The following is a 9,267-nucleotide window of genomic DNA, read 5'->3' on the forward strand; positions in this document are numbered from 1 at the left end:
TTCTGATGTCACTTCTGTGTTTTAGGAAGAAAATGGATCCCCTGGGATGAAAGGGGATCTGGCCACACCTGCACCGACCCAGCACTGCAATTTTGCATGGTGACTGGAGTCATGTCATCAATGAGACCACAGAAGATGAGCCATGTCCTGCTGATGATCAAAGTATTCCGGATGCATCGGACTGCTTTAGTACAATTTCATTGGAGGCTGTTAATCATCGTAATAGAATTCAATGGGACCCTGATCACTGTTACTTATAGAGGTGAGCGAGTGCTCATGTGCTCAGGCCTCCAAGAATAGGAGCACATTGTTCTAGTAAAAGTGATAGGATGGAATATGAAAGTACTCCAAAGTATGCTCATAAGCCTCAATCACACAGTTTGATCCCCTCCTCCTACTTCCCCCAGCCAACTTTTCCTCAGGTCGCTTTTATGTATGTTTTAACAGCAATCGTAAAATGCTGTGCATGTATCAAAGCCAACAAAACTTCAACTTATTTCTGTATTATAAAGAGCATTGGATTTTCCTTGTGAGTTCTACTTAGATTAGTAAGGCTAAAATTAGCACTTAAAAGAAGAGTTCCCATATTGTAACTAAACCAGACTTACTGCATCCTGGACTAAATCAGGAGACTGTGCTGAGGGTGTGAGAGAAATACCTTGCAACTTCTTTAAAACACCTCATTTACACACACATAACAGCAAGGCATGGTAGGAGTTAACATGGCATTAATTCTATAGAAGAGATAGGAGCTGACTATTTAATAGTTTCTGTTTAATGCCAGGCCACACAGACAAATGCTTCTGTGAATTATCTAGAGAGCTGTTAGGGAAGGAAAGATATTAATTGGTCTGATGCAAAGCGGGAGGGACATGTAAGAAAGGGAAAATGAAAGGGGAGTACAGAAAACCACAGTTGTAACTATCTGGTTGATCTGAGCATTATTTTGGACTACTCATCATTGCAAAATCTTACTTTATTGGCTGAAACATGTTTGGGAGTGCTATTGATTTTTTGGGAAAAGGATCATTAGTCTTTTATTATAAAGTCTTGATTTATACTACTCTCGGTTCATTGGTTCCTGGGGGAGAATGTTGAATTGATTGGTTGAGCTCCAGGTTTTGGGGGGTTGGTTTTTTTTCTTTTTTTTCTTTTCCCCCCATTGCTCTTCTTCTTAGCTCTTTCTTTTCTTTTTCTTTCTCCTTTTTTTTTTTCTTTTCTTTTTTCCCCAGTCTTGTTTGTCTGATATGATCAATGAAAGATTTTGAAAGCTCCTATTCAAAAGTATCTCAATGTTATCTAGGTTTTATTCGTACCATTTAAAGAAAAAAAATGTTTTTATCTACAGTCAATACTTTATTTGAGAAGCTGTGTCTCTATTTTCCATGCACATTTATATGTGGCCAAATCCTAATCACCGCAAAGTGGTAATTCCATGCTTAAACAGTGTAAATGTGTCTCAACTACCGTATGGTGGAAAGGATTTGACACATCATTGTCAGTGATCTAGGTCAGAAGAGACCCATAAGGTCATACAACTTATCTCCTATCCTCAGAGAAGTTTCTAAATAAATACATAAATAAATTTATGAATAAAATCCTAATGTTTTATCCAAACTAGTTTTAAATATGATAGAAATACTAAGGAACTTGCCATTGCTAGTAGCATATTTTTCACCTGCAACATAGGTTTTTGCTCTCTGATTCTTAACAACTGTTCTAGTGGGAAAGAAAAGTTCACCCCCCCATTGGAAACTCTCACTATTGTGCATTTTATAACTAGGAGTAATTTTCTACCACTGCTTAAAAAAAGCAGACGTCTTTGAGTAAATATGGCCCAAAGTATGATGCCAGTGTCAGTGGTCTTAGTAACCGCTCACCATGCTGTGCTGTGCTCCATTCAGGGATCACTGTGAACAGTGGCTAGAAATATGTGAGAGCAGAAAACTGACAGAAGCTCAAATGTTGAACTGTGGCAGAGTAAAGATGATGAGCAAGTGAGTTTAGTAAAATGCCTTGCAATAAGTACCGAACCACTGGTCCTCATGATTGTAGGACTGTAGTGTACAGGCTGTTCCAGGAGTTTTGCTCCTCTTTTCATTCCCCTTCTTGATCTAGAGGGACTAGGGAAAGGAGGGGGGAGAAACAATCTCTTCAACAATACCATAAACAAATCATGCAGAATAATGATGTAGGCTCTTCTCAGATGCATCACCCTGCTTCCTTTGATTCTGATAGTCCTATTAGTAATGTTGCCATTGCTGTGTGATTTATTTAGGGGCTTTGTGTTTGCAATTGAGCTGTGCAGCATGCGGCTTGCTATGATCTATACTAAGGGATACGGTTGAGTACATCCGAATAGTGTAACCCTATGGAATCTGGAGGCAATCTGGTGCAACTTACATATCTTCTTCTGGAGAATTATATTACAACTCAATTTGATTTTTACCTGATGTTTCACCTATTAAAATGAGACATTTAAAAAGGGGGGAATTTGCAGCTGCTGGCTTCTCAGAAAAGATCAACTGTTTCTGTAATTAATATGGAAGATAACAATTTAAAATAATGAAACACCCATAATATGTTTCAAGAAAGCAGCTTGTTGCTATAATTAGAACTAGAATCAAATTGTTCTGATGGCGAACACCATTTATTGAACTCCATGAATGGAGCAGCTTCAGCAAGCAAATAACACAAGTGGGAAAATATCAGAAATGAGTACATGACATGGAAAAATGAGGCTGATGGGAAAATGCTACAGTTCAGCTTCTTGAGGTTCTGTCTCTGAAAGAATAAAGCACGCAGAACAGTGGGCTGGTGAACTGAGACAGGCTGGTGTTTATGGCAGAGAACGTGGACCTGCGATCGAGTCCTGACATAGTCACAGATTTCAGATGGGGGCATGAGGACAATCTGCTTGTCAGGAGATTGTATTATGTCCTTTCCACTGTGTTAACAGTACACAAGGTGAAAATTCATCTCCCATTCCTCTGTGTCATTTGTTATTGTTTCAGTCTGCCCTGGAGAGCTAAGACAACTGGCCTGCCCTCCCAGCTGACGTTTCTTCCGACAATTTCTCTTGTGTGCCTTTGGAAACACTGGCTATTTACCACGCGGAACCCTCGTGTGAATCTGCGTCTTAGCCCAAATTTGGCCTTTTGCTTCTGGTGGATTTGAGGTGTTGATTGATGATTTCTCAAATCTTTATTTCAGTGATGAAGTCTGAAAATGCTTTCTACAGGACCTTGGGGTCTCAGTCTGGTGTGTTTTTCCCTGGGCTTTGTTTCTGTGCTATCTCATGCTGTGGGAGACACAAGAGAGAGGAGTGTGACTCCTCTGCTGTTCCAATCTGCAAACTCTGTGCTTATTCTGGCAATGAAACTGCATTGTAGTGGTCAAGATATATATGAGCATAGAGGTGGAATAAAGTTTGGACCTAGCTGAGGAATTATTGGATTAAAAAGAAGTGCTTAGCAACTTCTGGATGAACGAAACAACACACGAAAGAAACAAAACAAAACAAAACAAAATATGTTGATACTGTTTCATTGCATTGCTTTGCTTTCTGCTAGTTAAGAACAAAACCCTTGACTGAGACTGATAATGGAGCTCTTAGCATTTTATTATGGATCATATCCAACCATATCGTGACTGGGAGGCTGGGCAACTTCTTCCTCCTCGCATGCCATGGGAGGTTTAAGCATTAGGCAGTGTGAGCAGGGTGGAGAGATCTCAGTCCCTTAGCCCTCCTCCTCCTCCTCCTTCAAACAAACCTACTCTGGTAGGGTTGGTCTAACCCTCAGTACTGTTAGAATATGTGGAGAGCCAGGGAAAATGTGCTGCATTCACCAGCAGTGAAAATGTGCTGCAGTATATTACACTGAAGGCTTGGCTGAAAGGAATTGCTTCATTGCAAATTTGGAGTAGCAGAAGGATTTTATTTATTAATTCCTTCAAATGTTTTAAAAATAGATCTTAGCATCATGACTACTTTGGGCTAGAACATTGCAACCAATACAGAGAGTTCATTATTGGTAAGCATTTGCTTGCATTAACAAGAGCATATGTGCACTAGTGCTACAGAAGAGAAATACCTGCTTTGGTTATAGCAGATTACTTTTGTAATGCATTTGCTTTTTTTTAACCACATTTTCCAGACACAGTTCAGGCTCTTCAACAGATTTTTACATTTGTAAAAGGTTTAGCACATATCATTTTTTAATGAAATAGTTGCATGTTGTTACACTTTTGCTGTAAGTTTCAATTTTTCCTTGGGCACTGTTCAAAATGAAGCAGCAGCATTCCTAGAACTCCATCCTGCTCGGTGACACTGTCGCTGAAGCTGAAAGACACAAGTGAAGACTGAAAACCCATGATCACTGAAAAGAGCAAGGTGCTTAAACCACACAGCAGAGCAAATGTATTGCAACACTTACAGGAAAACAAACTAAACAGGTGGAAATGTTGTCTTTGAAATAGCTTTCCAGCTTCCTAGAGTGCAGGATAATAATTGATCATACGATAAACTTATCAGACTTCCCCTGTTTGTCTTTTTGCACTAAACTATTTTTGATGTAAAGTGGTAACTGTAGCTGGATTCCTCCTACTCCATCCAGATATTTACTCACTAAATGGCCTTTGTCATCGTGGTATCTGAATGCCTCTCACACGCTAATGGATTGCGTCCATAAGCTCTCCAGTGAGGGTAGGGGAATATTAGCCCTATTTCTACAAATGGGAAAAAAGGTAGAAGTGATACTCTTGCCTATTCTCTGAGTGTATCTCAAAGGAATAACAGAAACTTCTGAATTAAACTTCACACCTAGACAGGAACTCAGAAGGGAGTGCTGTCACAGCCATCTCTTTAAGGGACAAATAGCCCTCATTGTGCATAGGATAGAAATGACTTTCCTGAGGTTATACTGGAAATCTGTGACTGAAGACAGAATTGAACCAAAGTCCCTTGAGTACTGTATACAGTGAGGTTATCCTTCCTTCTATAATTTCTATGTAACAGTTACTTAGTTAATAACATCATTTTCTTTTTTCCCTCTTTTTTTTTTTTTTTTTTTTTTAATGTTGCTTTTATTTTTTAATGCATTTCATGCTCCAGGTTCATTACAGCTCAAGAAAGTCTAACATATTTTTATAAAGGCAGACAATATATAATGATTCTGGAGACAATATTGTTGTCCATGATGTATAAAGCAGAAGAAACAGAGTTTGATTTTCATAAGCTCTAATGACCCTCTTGGGCAGTTGGAAATGTACATTGTTTGAGATAATCAGACAAACTGATTCCATTATAAAAAGATGTATTGTTTCTATTTTATGTTTTCACAAGCATTTTGTCTAATTATTGCTGACATTTCCAACCATATTGTGAAGTTTTTCAGGGGGGAAAGAAGGAGTTTATCTCCATTAAAACTGGAAACAAACTGATGCTAACTGTTTTTATAAACTGAAAACACTAAAATAAAATGAAATGCATTAGAGCAATTAGGAAGAATTATGGCAAAGTCTGTCTTGCCTACATTTTCGCTGTGAAGAAAAAAAAAAAAAAAAAGAGAGATATACCAAAGATTAGCATCCAACAGTATGAATCTGTTGTTCTTAAAAAGCACCCTGAATGTTTTTCATTAAGTTATCTAGCACAGGAAATCTGCTGTTGTTTAACCCTTTCATATTCCTATGTGATGAAACATGTTTAAATGCTGAAATATGAATGCAAACAGATGATGCACAATTACATAGGATTCTATTATTATTCCTGTTCCTAGTTATTGTCATAGATATAGATATAAATTTCTTCTTGGGCTAAACTACCATAGAGCATTTATCAGCACTGAAATACAGTCCTTTGTTTAGTGGTAGTGGTTTGAAGCCAGCAGTACGATATTTTCCAAGTCAGATACAATGATCCTTTTCTGAAGTGAAAGATGATTCGATAGTTATTAGATAATCAGCATATTATTGGTTAATCCCATAGAGTTTGTAAATCATGCTGAGAGCTTGATCACAATGGTACTGTGGCAGGGAAGAGCACTGTTACTCATTTGTATTACTTGGAGATGAATTCCCGTGCCGCAGAGGACACCCACCTTCCCGTTAGTGCCGGCGGGTGAGCTGGAGCCCTTCTACCACACCAGTCCTCACTGTTATGTGAGAAAACGTGTTGCTATCACTACCTCAAAAAATGACCTGCTGGTACTGCGGCTTCAGAAATAAACAAATAAGTAAAAAACCACAGGCTGACCTCTTCTGCAGTTGTCAAGGACATATAAAGTTATGTCCTCAGATATTTCTGGTTGTTTGTGCAACCTGGTTTCTGATCCTCTCTGGAGATCAGATCTTCTTATGAAAGTATGATTGCTGAGTAATGATTTTTTCCTAGGTTTTCTACTGTTTTTCTAGGAGCAAATTTGCTAACACTAGTTGATATAAGTACAATGTGCTGCCTGATCAAAAATAAGGACCAGCATTCTGACTGGAGTAAATCTGCTGAAATATCTGTTGGAACTAATCACTGTTCTTGATGTTAGCTGTAACATTGCCCATCTCCTTCAAAAAAGCCTGTGAGTTTATTTATCCAAAATATTTTGTAGCTCCTGCAGTCAAATGCAGCGATAGGAAAAGGACATAATCTGTGTGTCTTGAGTGCTTTGCCACGTACCCATAAATCATGTGAAGCTTCTGTACATCTGTGTTACACAGGACACACTGGACTGAAAGCTAATACAGCTGAAAAGATGCCTGGTTAAAGATTAGTTTTTTCAAAATCAAAATCCAGTTGTTGGTTGGTTGGTTGGGTTTTGGTTGATTTTTTTTTTTCACAGTAAAGAGCTGACTGTGGTTTATTTTTCTACGAGGAAAAATGGAAACAAAGTAGTGTCATTTTAATGAGTATTATTAATCTTGGCATCTACCCAAGTTATTTCAGAGACTTTTGACAACTGTAGTTCCAGGTCCTGGACAGTCTGTCAGGTTCATCTATGGGGGGCTGTAAAGGATAATTCCTTTAGAAGTCTTGAGAGATAATTTTTTCCAAGATATCACTGTGGATTGGAGCACTTCAAGTTGAAATGTTTTCATTAGAGGATATTTAAAAGATTTCATTTTACCATTTCTGAATAGAAATTGTGGAAAAAAATATTCCACAAAATGTCGGACATTTTGAAATTTTTTCTTGATTTGTGACCAAATCAAATATAAAAACACTGCCTTATCATTTGAGGTGAATATTTATTTTTTTTTGGTACAGCTGAATCATGAAAAACTGAAAATGGAGCTTGATTATTGAGAATGTTACTGATTTTTTTCTGTATCCTTCCAGAATTATATTAAAAAGAAACCCCAGAGTTGGGAAAGAAAAGTAGTAGAATGTAAAATTACAAAAGTAGAAGGCTAATATTTTGTTCCATGTTTTTGTTTTCTGCCTCAGGAAATGTACTGTGTACGAAGCATAGTTTAAAAAAAAAAAAAAAGAAAAAGATTGTTTCTTTGAAGACAACAGACAATGCAATTTTAGTAAATATAATATTTATAGGACCTTGCAATTAATTTACAAAAATTTTACATCAAAAATGTATGCTGATGATTTTAGTCTTTAGGGACAACAATTGTCTCCTCAGTCATGTTTTCATACACTAAAGGCAATTATTGTTGCTTCTAGCTGTAATAAAAAAATAACCGAAACAGATAGAAGTGTCTTGGTAGAAATTGAGCTGAAACTCCCACTGTGGAAATAATCAGAAAATTAAAAGCTCTGCAATCTTGCAAATAACATTGCAACTTAATATTATTGGAACATAACATTATTATCTCTTTTTATAGGGAAAACAAACATAAATATGTTTTCAAACAACACTGATGTTATGGTTTCACTTTATTGGCTAACAGAGAAGAAAAAAAAAGGGGAAAAACAATAACTTTTTGGAGTTGCATATCAAATAACCAACTGGGAATTTGTGAAAAATTATCAACAGTGGCAGGATTATATTTCTGTTACAGTTAGATCAGTATTTTCTCCACTGAACTCAGTATCCACAACACCTATCAGACATGGCTTGTCTTGCCATCTGATGGGCTCTAAACTAAATGTTATTCGTGTTTGGTTCACTTACTCTCTTATTAGCTACTGTTAGCTTCACAGTCTGAACAGGACAGTTGAAACTTCAAAACAAGGAAGGAACCAAATAATTTTTTGTGGCCAACTTTGCTTTAGTATTTTGTCTTCATTTAATAAGTGGGATATCTATTTGCCTTTTTTTTTTTTTTTCCTAATGATAATCTTGTATGACTGATGAGCAGCTGTCTATGCTTTATATCACCAAAACTTTTCTTTCTTAAGGATAAATCTAATTTTGAGTCTATTTATGCATTCATGCACACTAAAATACCTCACCAGCCACAATGGGCAGACTCCTGATCTGGAGAAAAGTCATACAGCCTCTCCAGATGCCCACTGCTACCATATTTTGTAATTGCTCAAAATGCTGGGAGGAAGTTGCACCACCTTTATGCTGGTGTCACGCAACAAATTTGAGATTTGAGCCCAAAAGTTACTCAGGGCTTTTTTTGCTGCAGCTAGCTTACAAGTTAACGCAGACTGAAGTCCCATCTTACCGATTAGTGATAAATGTGACGAGTCATTTGTTCCACCTATATCCCTCTGTGGAGAATGGTTTTAAAGGAAGCCATAATACTCCTTCCTTTCAAAAACTTACCGAACTTTAGGAGCAGAATCATGTGAGCAAGTCTGGAAGGCAATAGGAACCAAATTGAAATTCCACCTGACAATTAAATCAAAGCCAGCCATTTTGCTGTAGCATTTCATGCATAGTGCAGTAAAAGCACCTCAAGGTCCACATCGAGTTTTTTCAAAGGATGATACAAAGATATAGATGATCCCACATGTGCAAAGTATTGTTTGAGATCTCTCTGATTCAAAGAGACATGCCAGATTTTTGTCTTTACTCTCTGTAAACCAAATACATGGCTGAAAACAAATCACACCCACATGAAGACATGCACACATAAATATGCACATACATTTCATTTTAGTGTTTTGGGTTTGGTTTTTTTTGTTTGTTTTGTTTTGTTTTTTAATGGATCCTACTAAAATCAAACCAGGACAGTGCCTATGCAGGTAAGATTATGATAGAAAGAATAAGCCAGGTGGGAATGATGTTAAGCTACATCACTTAAAGCACTACTCCGAAGTATTTAGATTGTGTGCTGGGGTAATGACACTCAAAGTGTCTTAAG

The sequence above is a fragment of the Balearica regulorum genome, chromosome 5, assembly GCF_011004875.1.
Source record: "Balearica regulorum gibbericeps isolate bBalReg1 chromosome 5, bBalReg1.pri, whole genome shotgun sequence".
Classification (NCBI taxonomy): Eukaryota; Metazoa; Chordata; class Aves; order Gruiformes; family Gruidae; genus Balearica; species Balearica regulorum.